This window comes from Anolis sagrei, chromosome 1 (genome assembly GCF_037176765.1).
Source record: "Anolis sagrei isolate rAnoSag1 chromosome 1, rAnoSag1.mat, whole genome shotgun sequence".
Lineage (NCBI taxonomy): Eukaryota > Metazoa > Chordata > Lepidosauria > Squamata > Dactyloidae > Anolis > Anolis sagrei.
In genome coordinates, this window is record NC_090021.1 from 228,329,340 (window position 1) to 228,349,838 (window position 20,499).

At 44.1% G+C, this 20,499-nt stretch overlaps 1 protein-coding gene across 2 annotated transcripts in view; it reads right to left on the bottom strand.

Moving 5' to 3' along the window:
* Window positions 1-20,499, bottom strand: part of TNS1 (tensin 1) — a 354,414-nt gene that overhangs the window by 277,451 nt on the left and 56,464 nt on the right. The gene's annotated exons all lie outside the window — the stretch shown is intronic.

Below are 20,499 nucleotides of genomic sequence, written 5' to 3' on the forward strand. Positions count from 1 at the left end.
AAAAAAAAAAAGATTGAAATGAAGATTTGATCAGCTACAAAACAGCTCTGAATGCTTTCAAAATGGAGTAACACCAATCCTCTTTCTTTTCTCCATTAGCAGAAAAAATGCCCATTGTCATTGTACACCTTCAAAACATTTCTGACTTTTGATGACCCCTAAGGTGAACATATCAAAGGGTTTATTAGCAAGATTTGTTTAGGAGGATGGGGCTGCTTTTGCCTTCCTCTGAAGCTGAGAGAGTGTAATTTACCCAATGTTACCAAGGGATTCAAACCCTAGTCTCCAGAGTCATAGTCCCATGCCCACACCAGACTGGCTCTCAGGACTTCTAATTCAATCTGCTAATATTGTGTTATTTTACTCCTGGTCAGCCACTCCCCAAATCTGCTCAAAGCTTGGCCTGCACATCACTTTAGTCTAAACAATGATATTGCATCCAGACTGCCAAGAGACCCAGCCAAACTGAGAACCTGGTAGTTATCCAAAGATCATCCAGAAACATGCTATTTTCTCTTACAAAAAATAAATAAATAAGAAGGGTGGAGACCCACCATGATTTTTGCAAATCCAGTCACTCTCTGTGGAATTCCCACAAAGTTTCCCACAACACCTGAGGCCCTTCATTGAGGATACTGAGAAAAAGCATCAATGAAGTGCACAAGATGAGAAAGGACTTTACATAGCAGGGTAAAATTGCAACACAGTTTTGTTTATGGATTGGCTCTTTATTGGAAGCTTAGTGGCAAGAAATATTCCAACACAAATATTTGAAAAAAACCAAAGCTATGTTGGGGGAATGGGGTGGGTCAAGGCTGGGACAGAGTGTGGATGTTGGCTCTGCATCCATGGGGAATCCAGCAATAGACAAAGTTCCTGGCAACCAAAAGTTAGGATTCAGTCTTTGCTTAGTGATTACTGAATCCTGTTTTATAGTTGCAGTCTGTAGAAGACAACGTTTCCTTAGAATTATAGTTTGGTTGAAAATTCTGAAACAGAACAAGGTCCCTGACTGCAAGGACACAAAATGCTATACTGTAATGCAAAGCTGAAAAACTTCCCTATGAGGCAGACACACACTTCCCCATGAGTACCTATTACTGGGAGCATTAGAATGGTACTTACAGTTCTGATGAGTTTATATCCTTATTCCAAACAACTACATTCACCAGTTAGTGGTAAGGGTTAGATATGGGGGGTTTTCAACAAAAAGAGCTAGAACACTCTTGTGAAGAGAAGTGAAATTCAAGAAAAGAATGCAGTGTGGTTCAGTTCCAACTTTATTTAAATAATACAAGAACTGAAGCATGTGTTGGTATCACAACAGTGACACAGCGCTCTGAACAACCACACTCTGGAAAACTACTACAGAAGAGTCTCACTTATCCAACATAAATGGGCCGGCAGAACATTGGATAAGCGAAAATGTTGGATAATAAGGAGGGATTAAGGAAAAGCCTATTAAATGTTAAATTACATTATGGTTTTACAAATTAAGCACCAAAACATCATGCTTTACAACAAATCAACAGAAAAAGCACTTCAATACATGGCAACGTTATATAGTAATTACTGTATTTATGAATTTAGCACCAAAACATCTCAATGTATTGAAACAGCTGTAGATCTGAGTAGGAGGCAGACTGAATTGGATAATACAGAATGCTGGATGAGTGAAGGTTGGATAAGTGAGACTCTACTGTACTTCTATCTTAATTAAGGGTGGGAAATAGGCAGTGCAACGTCTTCTCAGAAGGAGTTTACTTCAAGTTTGTGTGCAGGATGGCATTCTTCAAAGGGTTATTGAGCAGGTGAGGATTTCATTCTCATCAGCAGAGTTTTGCCTATAGTAAGAAGTAAATCAGAGACTGGAAAAAATACTTCCTGGAACTACAATTCCAAGAATTCTCCTGCCAAGCAACTTCAAATTCTGAGAAAAGAGTGTAAAATAAAGGTCTATTACAACCAGAGCTGGTCTCAATGACTGGAAACTTACTGGATATGCTGAGGAAAAGTTCTAGAAGGGAAAAAGACAGAAAAAAGATTGGGAAGCTATGGGAGGGTTCCAAATGGAAGATGATGTCATCTAGAGTCTCTGCAAAAATGTGTGCAGGAGACAGGAGAGCACAGCACAGCTGGCCAGAATTTCCTGAGAAACTGATTTAAGACTAAAAGAGGAAATGTAATTCCCAAGAGTAAGCATCCTTAATCTGGGAGATTGCCACCTGAGTCCACTGCCAGGAGTTAAGAATAAAATATCTGTCTCCTGCATAGATCCCCTCCAAAGACTCTTGAGTATCCATGCTGGGAGTGTGATCCCAAAAAGCGCTCTCATCCTCACCCTTTTCTCCTGGGGCATTTGTGTTCACATGCTGAGCAAGCAAGCAAACATGTGCAGGGGGGTGGAAGGGAGAGATGGGGTGGGGGGAGAGAGAGAGAGAGAGTGCACACAGCTGTCTGAGCCTTCCAGGACAGTCAAATGTGAGTTGCTTTCTAATCAGGATCTCAGGCAGAATAGGGGGGGATGAGAGACAACTTCCTATGTATGCCCTTCCTCCTCATCCAGCTCTGTTCCTCGCCAAGGCAAAACAATCCCTGAGACCCTACAAGCAAGCCTGCATTCCCTCACTCCACCCTCACCCCTCCTTCTTGCAACAACACAGGGGTGGAGGGGGATTAGCCAGTTTTTGTTTTCAGACCATTTCCTCTGTTCCTCCAGAGTTGGCCCCAGCCGCCACATTACATCAGAGCAAATAAAGATAGAGAAGTTGCTCCCCACCAGCTAGGTTTCTGGGCTGGAAGCATACAGAAGAGAGAGAAAACAAACCAAGTAAAAGCAATTAGGGCTGTGACGAAACTTGTAGACATAATATTCAGCTTGGTCCACTTGCTCGCGAGAAAAAACGTTATCTATAAACCGAGATAAAGTTAAAGAGCTGACTGGAAGTTTTTTCTCAAAGGTGCTGTCTTTAGCCCCTCCATGCAACCCCAATTCTCCCCATTTGTAATCTTATGAAGATAGGAAATGAATACACCCATTTAAAATGTTCCAAGGGATACAGAAGGTGGGTGGTCGGAAAGAAATGGGGGGCAGTTGTAGTTTTGTGCCACAAAGTTCTTCTACAAATAGAAATCAAAGGAGGAAAGCCCAGGTAGTGCCACAACTATCCACTGGATGAGGTGCAAGAACATGGGGGCCAACTTCATCTCCCTTATACCATCATGAGGTAAAAGCAAACTTGGTTCACTGAGTGCCATCAGTTAGAAAAGCAGCTGAAAGTAGAAAAGGAGAGATGCCTTCTCCGTTGACCTGTGTGATCCAATTAGGGAAGGATCCTAAGGGGGCAAAGTCTTCCAAATCCTTCCCTTTTCCATCTAGAAAAGCTTTCAAAATAATGAGAATGTCGATTTGAACACAAAGCAGGTCTAGGAGGACATTCTTAGGACTTTTTCATATGACACCCCAACGTTTCCAAATCCAGTCTAGTTAAGCAAAAAAGGAAACTTCACCAGAATTTTGCTCATATCTTTGAGAACTCTAACTGCGGTCTAAACCAGATGCTCAGAGCTAATCTGCAGTCAATGTGTTCCCCTCTCCCAAAGTGGGTGGATATTTTTGTCCTCTTGACCCAGTTTGAATCCAATTGCAGCAGTTGATCATGTGAGCATATCCCATAACCTCGACTATTGTTATAGGGTGTTGGTGTGTATACACGTGCGCATACATACACACGCAGCAATCATGGAAGAAAGGAATAGAAATTTCAAATCTGGATTATGAACAGTGAACACACTGTTATTAGAGATCATTTCACAGGAGATGTCACTTTGAATCAGGGACTTAAGATACAAAAAAAGTGTTATCTGCCAGAATTCATCTGCCTCTTTTTAAGAGATCACTGGAGTTCCTTAAGGGTTTAACTGGGCTTTCCTAAAGAGATATATACTGAAACTCAGCAAGCTTCTATTTGACAATTTGCCCAATAGTGACCCCCCTCCCCCATTTGTGCTCTCCAACACAGAGACTCAGAGACACATTTCATGCATTGCAGGATGTACCCCAGTTGATGTCGAACAATAGTGAAACCCAAATGTCCTGCATGAACTAATAACGTCTGATGAATTCTAGATTTCTGGACTCTAGAACAGGAGTAAAAATCATGCAGCCCTCCAGGCATCATTGGACTATATCCCATCCTTAACCTTAATAAAGAAAATTGGGAGTTGCAATCCAACAACATTCTCACTTAGGATCAAATGCACAGGACCTCTGTAGCAGACAAGCGATATTTTTTTAAAAAAACCAAATGTTTTAAAAAATCTTGTATCATAAAACTATGGTCCTTTAGCGCAATCTCTCTTCCTTCGAGCTATGATGTCATTTTACTATTCTCCAGATGTGTGGGATTATAACTCCAATCATTCTTGGACACTGCCCATTTTGATTTAGGCAGATAGAAATTGATACTCAGAACATTCTAGATTGGTGCATTTTAAACTATTTGATTTGGTGGGCATGCAGGCACTATATTGGTGTCCATCAGCTAAAACATTTTCTTAATCAGAAACTTGTCAGGAACCAGCAGCCTATGGCATAAAGACCAGCAGTAATCCATTATCCACCACTTTGACTAAAGTTATTTTGAAGGTCACCATTTTGGAGAAGGCCGAGTCTTAACCCTACATTGTAGGGCAACTCACTCAAGAAACCATTGAAAACAGCCATTTCAAATGCTAAATGCCATGTAGAACAGCACTGCTTTGGCTGTCTGCTAGAAGCTTAAAAGATATGAGAACAACCTAATTTATTTGCTCAGGGAATTCCACAGTCAAGCCCTGTTACATGTACCCATCAACCTAACTTCATGAGATGTTGGGACATGTAAGAGGGCTATCTCTGAAGATCTCAAATTTTGGGCAGGCTCATGTGGGAGGATATTGTGGCCCCAAGTCATTCCTTGCATGCCTCTGTGAGGCAAGAGGTCATGCTATTTGAAGCAGTGATACTGGTAGGGTCTCCCATATCAGACAGGGTTATTCTGAGGAGCCAGACTGAATGTGCCGAACAGCTACTGGACAGCAGCAGTAGAGGGAGATACATTGGTGAAGGATCTCTCCGAGACAATGGCAGTGGGACCATCACTAACACTTACTAGTGCTATGCAGGGGAGGCACAGTAAACACTTTTTGGATGTTTTTATCATGAAAATCCCATGATGAGACAATCCAAAATCAAACAAGAGATTGTGCCAGAAAATAAATCTCCCCAGTAAATTGACACTCAGTGACATATTGGGGTATAACAGAGGACAACTACAAGTAGCTCTGAGAGAAATGGATTAAAGCAAAAAGGATGTTGAGCTATTGGCATGTTCAGAGATGAAAGAAAAGTTTGACCCTTCACAACACATATTATACAAACATGGAATGTGAGCGGCATGAATCAAGAGAAGGTAGACATAGCAAAAGAAGAAATAGAACATATAAGCATGGCAATACTTTGGGTGAACAAGCTAAAGTGAAAAGGAATAGGACATTTTGAATCAGAGAATTAAAAGAATTGCACAGTGTTTTACTCAGGAAATGAAAATTTAAGGAGAAACAGGGTAGTATTAATAGTGAGGAGAGATGTAACAAAAGCAGCAAAAGGATATAATTCAAGAATATAAGAATTATGTCAATTAATCCATTAATATAACCATAATACATGTTAATGCTAGTGTCTAGGAGGAAATTGATCACACAACAAACAAGAAATGAAGCAGAAGAAAAACTGACTAAATTTTGTGATTGAAAAAGATTGTTCATCAAAAACACATTCTTCAAGCAACTCAAGAAGTGTCATCTGATAGACAATACAAAAAATTAAATAACTACATAATTGGAAGCCAAAGATCAGCCTTTCTCATCCTCAGAAAAAGGTGAAGGCAAACCCCCTCTGAATAAATCTTGCCAAGAAGATTGTATGATGGGGTCACCTTAGGGTTGTCATAAGTCAGAAAGGACCTGAAAGCACACAACAATTTTCAAGGCATGACCAGCCTGTTTCAACCACAGTTGGCTATTCTACAAACCATATTAAGTTCTAATGTCTAGTCTCCCTGAGTTTTAAGAACATGTTCATAGTCCTAGCACTATCTCTAGCACATTTGATGAGAAATCATCAGAGGGACATCTCAATGTTTGCTCTCCGTCTGTGGAGCTCCCTTTCATGGTAGACTAGGTTGAGTCTTTTAATGCTATACTTTTATCCCTGTTGCTATATTTTAAATGTTTACAGCTGTTTTAAAAGTAATATTTTGCATAGGATTTTTAAAACTCTTGCATTATAAACCACTGCATTTTGTGTTTATTTCTACTGCAGGCTACTTGCAGTCTCATGTTGGAAGAAAGATGGGGAATAAATTAAATAAATAAAAATTACTAGTGACATTTCTCTACATCTGTCAGTAGAGTACCCAAACATTCGGACAAACCTGTCAAACTACCTTAAGCATCCTAAAAAAGGATTTCTTTTTCTCAATCTATCTCTCTTTTAGGGTCACTGGAAGCCATGGGGAATATTGATCAGGGCACTGTCTGCCTCAGATAACTCAGTAAACAATGAAGACTGCCACTATTCCAGCCCTTATCCCCATCTCCATCCTTATGCCCCATGCCTAGAAAGTCACAAAGTCTCCCATCAGCCAAAGTGACAGGAGCCCATAAGCCTCTTTGACATCCCTCCCCCCTCCCCCTCCCAATATTCCCAAGCGTCATCTCCAGGCCTTTAGCCTGTTGACCTTGTCAATTATTCTTTTGCCCTCGTGGCCTCCAACTCCCTAGGGAGAGGTATCTTAAGTCAAAGAGCTTTCCAGAGGAAATTCAATCACAACAGTGGGGATAGAGGCAGGCAGGCAGGCAGGCTGGAAGGGGTGGAGGTGGGGGAGAGGCAACTGCCTTCACAACCTGTGTCCATATTGTTCCAAGTCAGTAGTCCTACCAGATTTATGTACAAACTAGTTTACCTAAGGTTTAGGATCTCAGATTATAAGAGCCCCCAAATGACTGCTCCTCTTAAATATACTAAAATATAATACACTTTTGTGGTAATACTGTGGAGCTTCCAATGGCAATTGGATACCTCTTTAATTGCCACAACTCCATCCTGAAGAATTCAGGAATTTGTAGTTTAGTGAGATACTAATAATCCTTTTCCAGAGTGCTCTAATGCTGTAGTTCTGGGGAGTCTAGATCGGAGCTCTCTTGAATGGAATTCTAAATGCATTGAGCCCTTGGTATCCACAGGAGTTTGGTTCTAGGATTCTGTGAATATCAAAATACATGAATACTCGAGTCTGATTATATACAATGGCCTAGTAAAGTGGAGTATCTTTTATAAAATGGATACATCATCTGGGGACCTGGAGTGCCTTAATGTAAAACAAGTTGTACACAGGCTTCACCAGGAGTAGTTAAGTAAAGCTAGACTGTGTATCATAAAGTGAGATGGAGAGAGAGAAGGTTGATCTTGGAAAGAGGATGAGGACCATGCAGACAGACATACAACAAAGCTGTTTGCAGTCCTAGAATTTGTGGGATCCAGTCCAACAACCAGCATATGTGAGTTGGCAATTGACTTGCTAAGTAGTCCAGTTGTAAATCAAGAGAACAGAGAACATAAAGACACCAACCATATGTTTAGTAGAGGGAAAAAAGCACAGCTTGTAAAAATATCTAATACTAGAAGTATCCTCGGCTCTCAAACTGGTTTAAATTCAATTGCACTCTTCAGTGTTTATGTTATTATTTCTTTGCATTCATATCCTTTCTTTTCTCCAAGGAGTTTAAAGCTATCTAAGGTGTCCTCTTCCCTTCTCAGTTTTGATCTTCACAATAACTTTGTGAGGAAGGACAGACTGAGAGGAAGCTCTCCAAGTGAACATCACAGCTGAGTGAGAATCTGAGTTATAGTCTCTCTAATTCTGGAGCCATTTTACAAATATACTAGCTGTGCCCTGCCACGCGTTGCTGTGGCTTTTAGTAAGAGTTTTGAATTCTCTGCCTGGCCTCTCTTCCTTCCTTCCCTCGCTCTCTTTCCCTCTCTCTCTCTCACACACTCCTTCCTTTCCCCTCTTTCTCTCTTTCCCCCTTTCTCTCTCTCACACTCCTTCCTTTCTCCTCTTTCTCTCTCTCTCTCCCTCTTTCTCTCTCTCTCACTCCTTCCTTTCCCCTCTTTCTCTCTCTTTCCCTCTTTCTCTCTCTCTCACTCCTTCCTTTCCCCTCTTTCTCTCTCTCTTTCCCTCTTTCTCTCTCACACTCCTTCCTTTCCCCTCTTTCTCTCTCTTTCCCTCTTTCTCTCTCTCACACTCCTTCCTTTCCCCTCTTTCTCTCTCTCTTTCCCTCTTTCTCTCTCTCACACTCTTTCTGTTGGGTCATGGGAGTCCTGTGTGCCACGTTTGGTTTATTTCCGTCGTTGCTGGAATTCAGAATGCTTTGATTACAGGTAAACTAAAAATCCCAACAGCTACAACGGAGGGGGGTGGGTGGAGGAGGAGTGCAGGGGCGGGGCGTCGGTGGGTGTGGGCGGGGCTTGGGCGGAGGGGGTTGGAGGAGGAGTGCAGGGGCGGGGCGTTGGTGGGTGTGGGCGGGGCTTGGGCGGAGGGGGGTGGGAGGAGAAGGAGTGCAGGGGCGGGGCGTCGGTGGGTGTGGGCAGGGCTTGGGCGGAGGGGGGGTGGGAGGAGGAGGAGTGCAGGGGCGGGGCATCGGTGGGTGTGGGCGGGGCTTGGGCGGAGGGGGGTGGGAGGAGAAGGAGTGCAGGGGCGGGGCATCGGTGGGTGTGGGCGGGGCTTGGGCGGAGGGGGTTGGAGGAGGAGTGCAGGGGCGGGGCGTTGGTGGGTGTGGGCGGGGCTTGGGCGGAGGGGGGTGGGAGGAGGAGGAGTGCAGGGGCGGGGCATCGGTGGGTGTGGGCGGGGCTTGGGCGGAGGGGGTTGGAGGAGGAGTGCAGGGGCGGGGCGTTGGTGGGTGTGGGCGGGGCTTGGGCGGAGGGGGGTGGGAGGAGAAGGAGTGCAGGGGCGGGGCGTCGGTGGGTGTGGGCAGGGCTTGGGCGGAGGGGGGGTGGGAGGAGGAGGAGTGCAGGGGCGGGGCATCGGTGGGTGTGGGCGGGGCTTCGGCGGAGGGGGGTGGGTGGAGGAGGAGTGCAGGGGCGGGGCGTCGGTGGGTGTGGGCGGGGCTTGGGCGGAGGGGGTTGGAGGAGGAGTGCAGGGGCGGGGCGTTGGTGGGTGTGGGCGGGGCTTGGGCGGAGGGGGGTGGGAGGAGAAGGAGTGCAGGGGCGGGGCGTCGGTGGGTGTGGGCAGGGCTTGGGCGGAGGGGGGGGTGGGAGGAGGAGGAGTGCAGGGGCGGGGCATCGGTGGGTGTGGGCGGGGCTTCGGCGGAGGGGAGTGGGAGGAGGAGGAGTGCAGGGGCGGGGCGTCGGTGGGTGTGGGTGGGGCTTCGGCAGAGTGGGGTGGGAGGAGGAGGAGTGCAGGCAGCATGGGCAGGGTAAGATGAAGGAGGGGGCGGAGAGATGCTTTCGACAGGGCAGGAAGCGGCGTGGCGGGGCTTGGACTGGGGGAAGAGGGTGGCAGGGTTAGAAAGGGGCGAGGCTTGGCAGCGGCGTGGGTGGGCTTAGCAGGGGGAGGGGGGAAGTTGCGTGGTGCATGTGTGGGCGAGAAGGGGGCGGGGCGAAGTTGGATGTCGGTGAACTACAACTCCCATACTCAAGGTCACGGAGGGAAGGGGTGGGGCGAAGGGAGGGGGCGGGTCTTTCCGGAGGGGGTGGAAGGAGGAAGGAGTGAGTCAGGGAAGGCAGGGGGGTTTGTTACCGCCGTGTTTCAGGGCCGGAAGGGGTGGGAGGAAGTTGCGATGCGTGTGTGTGTGTTTGTGGCGGCGACGTGTTCGTGCTGGGCGAGGGAGGGAGGGAAGTGCCGTTCGGCCGTTCGGCCATGTGTGCGCGCGCGCTGGGGTCTTTGCGGCAGTGCGCATGCTCAGTTGTTTTGCCACTTTGTGAGTGTGTTGTTGTGTTGTTTGTAATTGTGAGTGGATTAGTTTGTACCGAGTGGGTTGTCCTAGGGCCATGGCAATTTTGGTGCAGTTTCGTTGGGGGGGTTTAGAGTTTACCTGTCCGGTATAACCAACCTAACAGATTTATATATATAGATTGGTGCATCTACATTGTAGAAATAATGCAGTCTGACATCACTCTAACTATTGTGGCTCAATGCTATGCAGCCACAGGTATTGTAGTTCTCTGCTAGTGCCTTACCAAACTACAATCACCATGATTCAATTGTATTGAGTTAAAGTGTAGTAGATAGAATCATAGGGGTGTACTAGATGCACCCCATGATTCTATTTTAACATCCATGGTTCCTTCCTGAGATTTGTAGTTTGGCCAAAGGAGAAGTTCCCTGGCAAAAAAAAATTCACAAAACCGTTTCCTGAAATTCCAGTCTCAGGATTTCAAATGATGTCACCATCAAAGTTAGAGTAGAATCATAGGGCTCTAATTCTGTAGTGTGGGGAAGGCTCCTAGTCTGTCTAGCCAAGCACCACACTGGTTCTCCTCATGGCACAGCTCCATCTCAGATGGATAATACCTTTAAAAAAGAAAAGACAAGGTCCAAACATTAAAAACCCTTCGAGTTGCCAAAGGACCTAAAGCTGGGAACTTAAATCATGGCAGTCTCAAAAACAGAGAATGGAAATAAGCTTGGGAAAAGGATACTATATAAGGAGTTCCCTACCTGAGTCTGCACAAAAGTGCACCCATAAATATGATTCTGGTTGAAGTGAGATTTTGCTCTTTCCAATTAACCTTGTGGGCAGAGGGTGTAGTCTCTAATTTATTCCAGTATTTCTTAGTAAGCTGCTTTACTATTAGCTCCCACTTTTTATTACAAAAAAACCTCTCTCAAGTAATTCTCTCCAATTCTTATTTAACTCTCCTTCCCTTTCATCCTGAGCAGTTATCCTCACTAGGCACACCCTCCTTCCATTTGCCAACCCTGCACACACATTTTTATAGCTGAGCTGCCCAATCCAGAGCCTCACTGCTGCCTTTTAAACTGCTGTCTAATTAAGAGTGATTATCCCTCATTAAGACCATGGGCCCCAGGGCCACCTTCTTGCCTAGAAAGAGAGGGTTGCTAAAACACAGAGGCTAACCTCCTTCAGCTGTGGGCACGGGAACTCAATCTTGTATGGAGTTTGCTACAGTGGCAACTTACTTGTTTAGTGAATTTCAAATACAGCCGTTCAGTTTAGCATTTATCATGGCTGAGTCTGTTGTTGTTGTGGGCGTTCATGTCATTTCTGACTCATGGATAGCCTAAGGTGAGTCTATTCTGGGGTTTTCTTGGCAAGAGTTGGCAAGAGTTGTTTATAGGGAGTGTGCCTTTGTCTTCTTTGGCGGTTGAGAAAATGTGAACCCAAGGTCATCCAGTGGGTTTCATGTCTGAGCAGGAATTCAAACCCTCATCTCCAGAGGCCAACATTCAAACCATTCAAAACTCTAAAATATATGGCTTGATTCTGCTCGGTAAACCTGGATCCATGTCGGAGTTAAGATGCTGCTAATTAGAGCTTTACCAAAGTTCACAGAGTTTTTGAATAAGCAAGATGATAACAATATTGACCACCATCTCAGTCTTCCTTCTTCGCTATGAGTTTAGCTGCAATTTTCGCAATAGCTGGGAAAGGAAATAGATTTTCCCCAGCTAGAATTCATTGTTGAGGAAGCTGTTCTAGGTCTAACAGAAAAGATACAGAGTTGGTTTGGTCTTGGGTGGGTTATTAAGATCCATTAGCCTACTTGAAACAACAAAGGCAACTTTACTGGTTGCAGCTTAACAAGAAAATATCCCACCCCAAAATGGATTAGAACTCCCACAATTCCCCATCCAACATGGTGAGTTGCCACACTGGTTAAAGCTTCTGAAAGCTGTACTGAAAACCCTTTTCATTATATTCAGACTCAACCATCAGAAGAAAATACTAGATTGATTGGTCTAGACTAACGACTGCTCATTGGAGGGAAGGATACTAGAGACAAAGTTGAAGTACTTTGGCCACATCATGAGGAGACAGGAAAGCCTAGAGAAGACAATTATGCTGGGGAAAGTGGAAGGCAAAAGGAAGAGGGGCCGACCAAGGGCAAGATGGATGGATGGCATCCTTGAAGTGACTGGACTGACCTTGAAGGAGCTGGGGGTGGTGACGGCCGACAGGGAGCTCTGGCGTGGGCTGGTCCATGAGGTCACGAAGAGTCGGAGGCGACTGAACGAATGAACAACAACAACAAAGACTAGTCCACCATAATTTATGTCCAGTTGGTCGCTTTGATATCAGTGAAGCTATGAATCCTCACTGAGTTTTAGTTTGAACTTCAGGGGAACTTTCCCTGGTACTGAACCCTATCTCCAACACAGTATCAGTACTTTGGATATCTTCTTTAAAGTTCAAACTATAAATCAGAGGGCATTTATCACCACATTCACATTGGAGCCACCGGCCAAGACTAGTTACGTCCTTTTCTGCAATGCATTATACTGAGGAGAGCTTTCATGAAAAAGGATCCAGTTAATCTAGCTTTTCCCCCAACTTATCCTCCATGGAACTTGGATGGGAGGCCATGATAAAAGGCAACCATAATTGCTTGCTGAGCTCCAAAGGAAGCTACTCTAAAATCTGTAAGTATCTACAGTTTTAAAAAATATAAAAAGTTTAAGATAGCAAGAAAGCCATTTGGGGTAGCCGGTCTGAAAAATGAACTCAGCTCTCATACCCCATTATTGGTTTTACAGAAGAGAGAATTTTACTTGCTCGCACAACAAGCAATACCTTTTGAAATCTCATCTTCTACACAGCCCTTAAAGATAAGAAACATCTACAGTTTTTAAGATGTGTTGGGTTTCATCCCTGGACTGCACAAGTCTCTTGTGTCATCAAGTTTCCAGTCTTCAATGAGTAGCTAGGCTAGAGGCAGGGTTAAGCTGAGGGATTCCTTCCCCCACATTCCTATGCATGCTTCCCTAAAGAGCTTTGTCTTTCCTCTTCGCTGCTAGCCATTGTCTCCTCCCCCTTTAATGACATAGTAATGGAATTCTGTGAGGGAACTTCCTCTTTAAGTTTGAAACGGCCTTGGGTTAACCATGTGGTCTCCACCATTTTCAGAGTTCTGCTTTTCTTTCTACCTATGAGTATGCACACTTTGCCTCTCTCTAGGCCAGTGGTTCTAAACCAGTGTTTATCAACCTGGGGTCCCCAGATGTTTTTGGCCTACAACTCCCAGAAATCCCTGCCAGTTTACCAGCTGTTAGGATTTCTGGGAGTTAAAGGCCAAAACATCTGGGGACCCCAGGTTGACAACCACTGTTCTAAACTTTTGGGCCTCCAGGTGTTTTGGACTTCAGCTCCCACAGTTCCTAACAGCTGGTAAGCCAGCTGAGATTTCTGGAAGTTGAAGTCGAAAACACCTGGAGACCCAAAGGTTGGGAATCACTGCTCTAGGCAAAATGTAGCTGCATGGACATTTTACATTTTAACTCCTTTAGAAGATGATACTTAGTAAACTAGTTACCTCCAAGATCTTTTATATAAAGAATGTATTTCTTTTACTTCCATAAATATTTTTGAACCTAAAGTTTTGACTCTGCAGTCCTAAGCAATCCTGAAAAATAGAAGCCTATCCCAGTTCACCACATGTACATTTCTGCTGGTTATGAAATTTACTTCTGGTCCTCTGCTATATTTATGGTGGAATCACCTTAACTGAGGGTTATTTTGGAGCCTAACCGCTCAGATTCCCCAACAAGATGATGACTCTAAATCCTGCCAAGATGATGCACAGAGAAACATGGCAAGAAGCTACAGTACAACATGCCCACACATCTGTGTAGTCACAAATGCATGGCAGAATCAAGGTTTGATTTTGGGACGTTTTTAAAATATTTTCAAGTTGAGGCTGAGTGAATCCATGGATGCAGGGGCCATGGATATCAAGAGCTGACTATAGACTGTGACAGAACACTGTCAAGGGATTTCTGAACTTTTTATGCAATGAACAACATGAAATCTGCTTAGCATGAACTCTAACAGACATCTGGATTTAAGAAGGCTACAGTTGAATTCCTTGACCCCCAAAAATATATTTAGCCACCAGAATAATATCTGTAAATGTTTTAGGACACAAAACAGCTACAGTAAAAAATTAGTGGTAGCCATTTTGAAAGACGACATCTAGAAAGTCTGTTTCAGACTATGATGATGTCTACCCAAGTTTTTCTGATCCTTTTACACATAGATTATGAGTCTTTGTTTGTTACAAAAACTGGAATATTTTATGAGATTTCATTATAAGAACCAAATTATATGAAAAACACATGAATTTGGATTTCTAGACATAACATTTAATCCTGCACTTAAGAACAATGGCATTTTAAAGTCTAGTGTGGATTTCCTTTTCAATCTCTTTTTTCTTATTGTGCTCTGTCTTCAGACTTGACTGGGACTGTATTATCAATAATCTTTTTATACTGTTTACTTTGAGTCCTTTTGGCGAAAGAATGGATAAAAATGCTGTCAATGAAAACAAAGTTACAATCAGGAAGTCATTTAACAAAATACAGCAAAAGTTATTTAATTTTAAGTTTTTCATTATGGGATGGAAAGTAGATTTCCATGTTGTTTGTTTAGTGCAATCATACATATTCATGACTGGCATCATAAGAAATACAATACATTACCTAATGTGTCACATTTCTAAATGCTTGACATCAAGCCAGATATTTGCTCCAAACATCAGTCTAGTCAGAATGGGCACCAACTCATTATTCAATTGCTAGTCATAGGATCACCTTTTTAGAAACAGAGGACATGGTTAAAATACTGGTATTAAGTTAAGCTCAATTTTGCACTACATCTGATTTTTTAACATTAATTATTTAAAAAAAATTAAAAATCTAATCAAACAGCCCTGAGTCCCACTGGGAAGATAGAGCAGAATTTTTTAAAAGTTATTATCATCATTATTATTATTTTTAAAATCTTTACATTTTTTCCTTTTGTTTTATTTCACTAAATTACCTCTGTGTTAAAATATAAGAACCAAGCAGTTTTAACATATTTCCCAAAGAAACACCCTTATGAACAGCCTCCTTTGATGATTCCAAATCAGAAAAAGGTGCTCTAAATGCCTGGTTTCAAGGCCTGAACTAATATTTGGTCCCCAAATAGTTTTTTCCTCCCCCCAGACCACCATATGCTACCCCAAAGCAGCCACTGGTCTTTTATCTCCCTCTGCTGTTGCTGCTGGGAAGTCTTATGTTCTTTTCCAAACAATATCAAGTTGTTACAAGCTGGAAGCGATCAGGGATTCCTGGCTAGTGCCCCATGCTGTTAAAACATTTCCTCTCGAAAGCATCTGGAACTGGCCATTATCAGAGAAAGGATGCCAAGCCCAATGAACTCTCTGACCCACTTGAGGTTACTCCCTATGCTTGTCTAAGGTGATAAATCACACCACATCTGGTGCCCTAAAGCTTAAACCGTCACAACACTATATCCCGTCTGAAGCAAAAGGGAAGCCCCACATACCCATTCTGGGAGTTCATCAGCAGGGAGTGTCATGAGCATATTATGGAGCCAGAGCCGTGATTGAAAACTACTTCTTTTTTCAGATGGGCAACAATTTCAGTAAATTTATCTTGATTTCTGACACCAAACTAGGGATCTAACACATGACTTGCAGTTCCTTAAACCAGAGGTCCATTCATGCTGCCTTGCTATAGCACTCTGATTCCACTTTAAGTGCCACAGATGCATCCTATGGAATCCTAAGCTTTGTAGTCAGGCCAGGAGCACAGAGGATAGAATCATAGAACCATAGAGTTGGAGTTGGACTTATGGGCCATCCAGTCCAACCCCCTGCCAAGAAGCAGGAAAATCACATTCAAAGCACCCCTGACAGAAGGCCATCCAGCCTCTGTTTAAAAGCCTCCAAAGAAGGAGCTTCCACCACACTCCAGGGCAGAGAGTTCCACTGCTGAACAGCTCTCACAGTCAGGAAGTTCTTCCTAAGGAGCTCTCCAGCTAAAGATCTTTCAATTTCAAATCCCAGGATTCCATGGCACTTAATTAAAGTGGAATACAGCTCTGTATCTGCATAGTGTCAATAGACTCCTGGAAAATGTAGAAAATGGATATGGTGCCTTCTCTACCCCTGGGGAACCAATGAGAAACACCACTTCTATCTCCTCTTTTTCCAATGTAACGACAACACCCTCTGTTATTTTGTGCAAGTTCTGCATAAACACAAGCTGCCTGCTTTGAGTGGCCAATGTTTCTTGAGTAGTTTGCTCAAGGCAAACCAGGCAGTTGGGAAAGAGGGGCCAAAGAGCATACAAGACAGTAGGAAGGTGGACAACCTAACTGCAAGTCAAGCAAGGAAATGAGGGAAAGGGTCAATACAATAGCAGGATCCTGTTGGAAGGGGCAATCCTTATATCCTGCTGCCCAAGGCAGTCATCAAATATTAAAGTCAGGCCAACAAAGTGTACATACGAGGACACTACTCTGAAGGAGCTCTGGACCTGAAATGTCCCACCCCTGATGAAAGTTTAAACATATTCAATCTTGCTCATCTGTTCACACAAGGAGCTGAAGTGGTGCAATGCGTTAAACCATTGTGCTGGCTGAACTGCTGACCTGAAGAATGGTGGTTCAAATCCATGAGAGGGTGATCTCCTGTCTGTCAGCTCCAGCTTCCCATGCGGGGACATGACAGAAGCCTCCCACAGGATGGTAACACATCTGAGCGTCCCCTGGGCAACGTCCCTGCAGACAGCCAATTTTCTCACACCAGAAATGACTTGCAGTTTCTTGTCACTTCTGACACAATTTTTTTAAAAGTCTGTTCACACTACCATTAAAAGTAAATGCCTCTGTTTGGGAAGCATTTACAGTCCATCACTAGGAATACTTGGGGAAGAAGCTCCTTCATAAGATTGCTTATGGAACAGTTTCAAAACCAAGATCTCAACCCAACATTTCCAAATGACAGCTCTGCTTCCAGGATATGGGGAGTTCTGTGGCCATAGTATAGTGGTCTCTTGACGCCTATTAAAGTTTGGTTCCACTTATTCCCTGTAGATACCAAAATCTCTAGGTGTTCAAGTCCCATTATATACAATGGCATGATAAAATGGTGCCACTTAGATAAAATAGCAAAATCAAAGTTTGCTTTCTGAATTTAAAAAAAATTCAAGATGTGGATGGCGGAATACATAGATAAGGGGGGGGGGGGGACTTACTGTATGTGTCTCTGAGTATTCACAAGATCACATTGAAAGAGCTGACACATGTTAACATATTTAGTGGAAATGTTTGGGTTGAATCAGTTACCTGGAAGCCTATCCCTCTACTTACCACTGTTTTAAAATACGTATCTTTCCCCCCGAAAAAAATCAAGTCCCTCTAAGATAAAGCCAAACAATTCCACCACTTTTCCTTCATGATGTTTCTCCTTTACTTGCTTTTTATCTAACAGCAGAAATTGGTTAAACCCTTAGTACTCCGTCAATAAATTTGCAGAGCTTGGAAACTGTTTTAGACTTCTATAACCATCACCTTCCAATCAAGGAATAAACTTTTCCGATCTCTGATTTAGGCTAACATAACTAGCTGATGATAGTGGAAAGTGTTCCTAAGAATGCTGGACCTTCCACTCAACCTAGAGACTGGCCATTCCACCCACCCTCCCTCACCCTGGGAGACCATTACACATTCCAGGCCATTTTTCCCAGTTGCAGAGGAGAGGGGGTCTACATCTTGGCTTTATTTCCTCCTCCAGGCCCCCCTCCCTTGCCCTGCTTCGCCTTTGGGACCACCCAAAGCATCACTATGGCAACAAAGCGATGTCACAAACAGCGGGTTGTAACTGTAGGGACTAGGCAGACAGGCTCTGCTCTGAAGAAACCGAATTCTCTTTTCATGCAAATCTTTGTCCGATTAGTTATGTCTCCCAAAGCCTTCACTTCCAAGCTGAGGAGACCCTGGCTTTTGGACAAACAGAACTCTAAGTGGTACCTTGAGTCATCATCTCCCCACTGGTCTTAACAAATGTGGTGAAAAGAGAGAGCAAAACAAAGAAGTGGTAGGAAAGCCTTCCTGAAAGAGAATTATTTTGGCAGTTAACATAGTATAGAGGGGGATCCCTCTGTCATTTGTTCACTTAGTGGTTCCCCACATCCTCATCTCATTAAAAGGTGATGGACTTAAAGTCTGCAAAACTTATATGACACGCCTTACTTGCTCTCAGACAAGCACCGTGTCTCACTCACAGAACAGAAGAAATCAACCAGAGGTTGGATATGATACTGCATACCTCTACATCACAGACCATTCTCAGAAGCTTCTTCAACCTGGGCACAAACTTGGAGTGAACCTTTCCATAGAACACCCAGACCTACTTCTAGTTGTGACCCAAATCTCACACATCCCCCAAAGTGAATTTTGCAATCCCAGATGTGCTTGAACTGCAACTCCCAGCATGGATCTCCACTGGGTATGCTGGCCAGGACAGCTAGAGATTGCAGTTCAACCATATCCGGAGAGCCCAACGATCCTTTGCTGCCCTTCAGTCTTTCTTTCCTACTTTGGCCTTCAGTCTTTCAATCTCCTGTTAGGACAGTTCAATCAACAGCTTGAAAATTTACTTTTTGACAGCAACTCCCAGTATTGGGTTGTTGTAGGTTTTTTCGGGCTATATGGCCATGTTCTAGAGGCAAAACGTCAGGAGATAATGCCTCTAGAACATGGCCATATAGCCCAAAAAAACCTACAACAACCCAGTGATTCCAGCCATGAAAGCCTTCGACAACTCCCAGTATCTTCCCTTGATGTGACCACCAGCCAATGCTGGTCATCCTGGGAGCTGTCCTCCCAAAAGAATCCTTTTTCCAAACTCTGGTTCTCCTCAACCACTGATGTGCCTTCATCTCCCCAAAGATGGAGATGAAGGCACAAAGATGGGGCCCTTAGTGATGCAATGGGTTAAACCCTTGTGTCGGCAGGACTGAAGACTGACAGGCTTGAGGTTCAAATCCGGGGAGAGTGCGGAAGAGCTCCCTCTGTCAGCTCCAGCTCCCCATGCAAGAAGCTTCCCACAAGGATAATAAAACATCAAAAACATCTGGGCATTCCCTGGACAAATGGCCAATTCTATCGCAGCAGAAGCAACTTGAAGTTTCTCAAGTCACTCCTGACATGAAAAATAAATCTCCCCAAAGGAGACACAGCTCTTCAGGATTACATCTACATTCTATATTCCATGCAGTTTGACACCACTTTAAATTTATAGGAGCTGTGGTGGTGCAATGGGTTAAACCTTTGTACCGGCTGAACTGCTGACCTGAAGGTTGGCGGCTTGAATCCATAAGACGGGTGAGCTCCCATCTATCAGCTTCAGCTTCCCATGCGGGACATTAAAGAAGCCTTTCACAGGATGGTAAAACATCCGGGAGTCCCCTGGGCAACATCCTTGAAGACGGCCAATTCTCTCACACCAGAAGCAACTTGCAGTTTCTCAAGGAAAAAGAATTTATTTATTTATTTTTATTTCAAAGTTTTATATACCGAGCTTCTCACCTCATAAGAGGGACTCAGCCTGGTTTCCAACCATAAAAACACATAATATCGGTAAAATATCCAAATACACATTACAATAAAACATTTAAAAAGCACATATATTTAAAACTACAGTGGTCAGTCGTCATACTAAAATCGAATATACACCGTCTTCCATCCAGATCATTGTCTCATTCTTCGAAAGCCTGTCTCCATAACCACGACTTCACCTGTTTCCTGAATGTCAGGATTGTTGGGGCGGTTCTAACCTCTGACGGGAGAGAGTTCCAGAGTCGCGGGGCCACTACCGAGAAGGCCCTGTCCCTTGTCCCCACCAGCCGTGCTTGTGAGGCCGGTGGGACCAAGAGCAGGGCCCCTTAAACTGCCATGGAGTTGTAGTTTCACAGGGTGCAAGCCTCAAATCCCAGGACCTCATAGCATTGAGCCAGGACAGCAAAATTGCATTCATTGGACAGTGTTGATGCAGCTTTGGACTGTACTGGGGTTCAGCTCACCCTCCTTTCTAGTTGAACCAGGGACTCTAAGTTTCTCTGATGCCGGAGAGAAATTTGGGGTGCATCTACATCAGGCATGGGCAAACTCTGGCCCTCCGGGTGTTTTGGACTTCAACTCCCACAATTCCTAACAGCCGGCAGGAGTTGAAGTCCAAAACCCCTGGAGGGCCAAAGTTTGCCCATGCCTGATCTACATGGTAGAATCAATGCAGTTTGACATCACTTTAACTGCCAAGGCTCAGTGCTATGGAATCTTAAAGTTGTATTTTTCAGTCTGTAGCCTTCTCTGCCAAAGAGTGCTGTTGCTGCCTCCACAAACTTTAAAATCCCAGGATTTCACAGC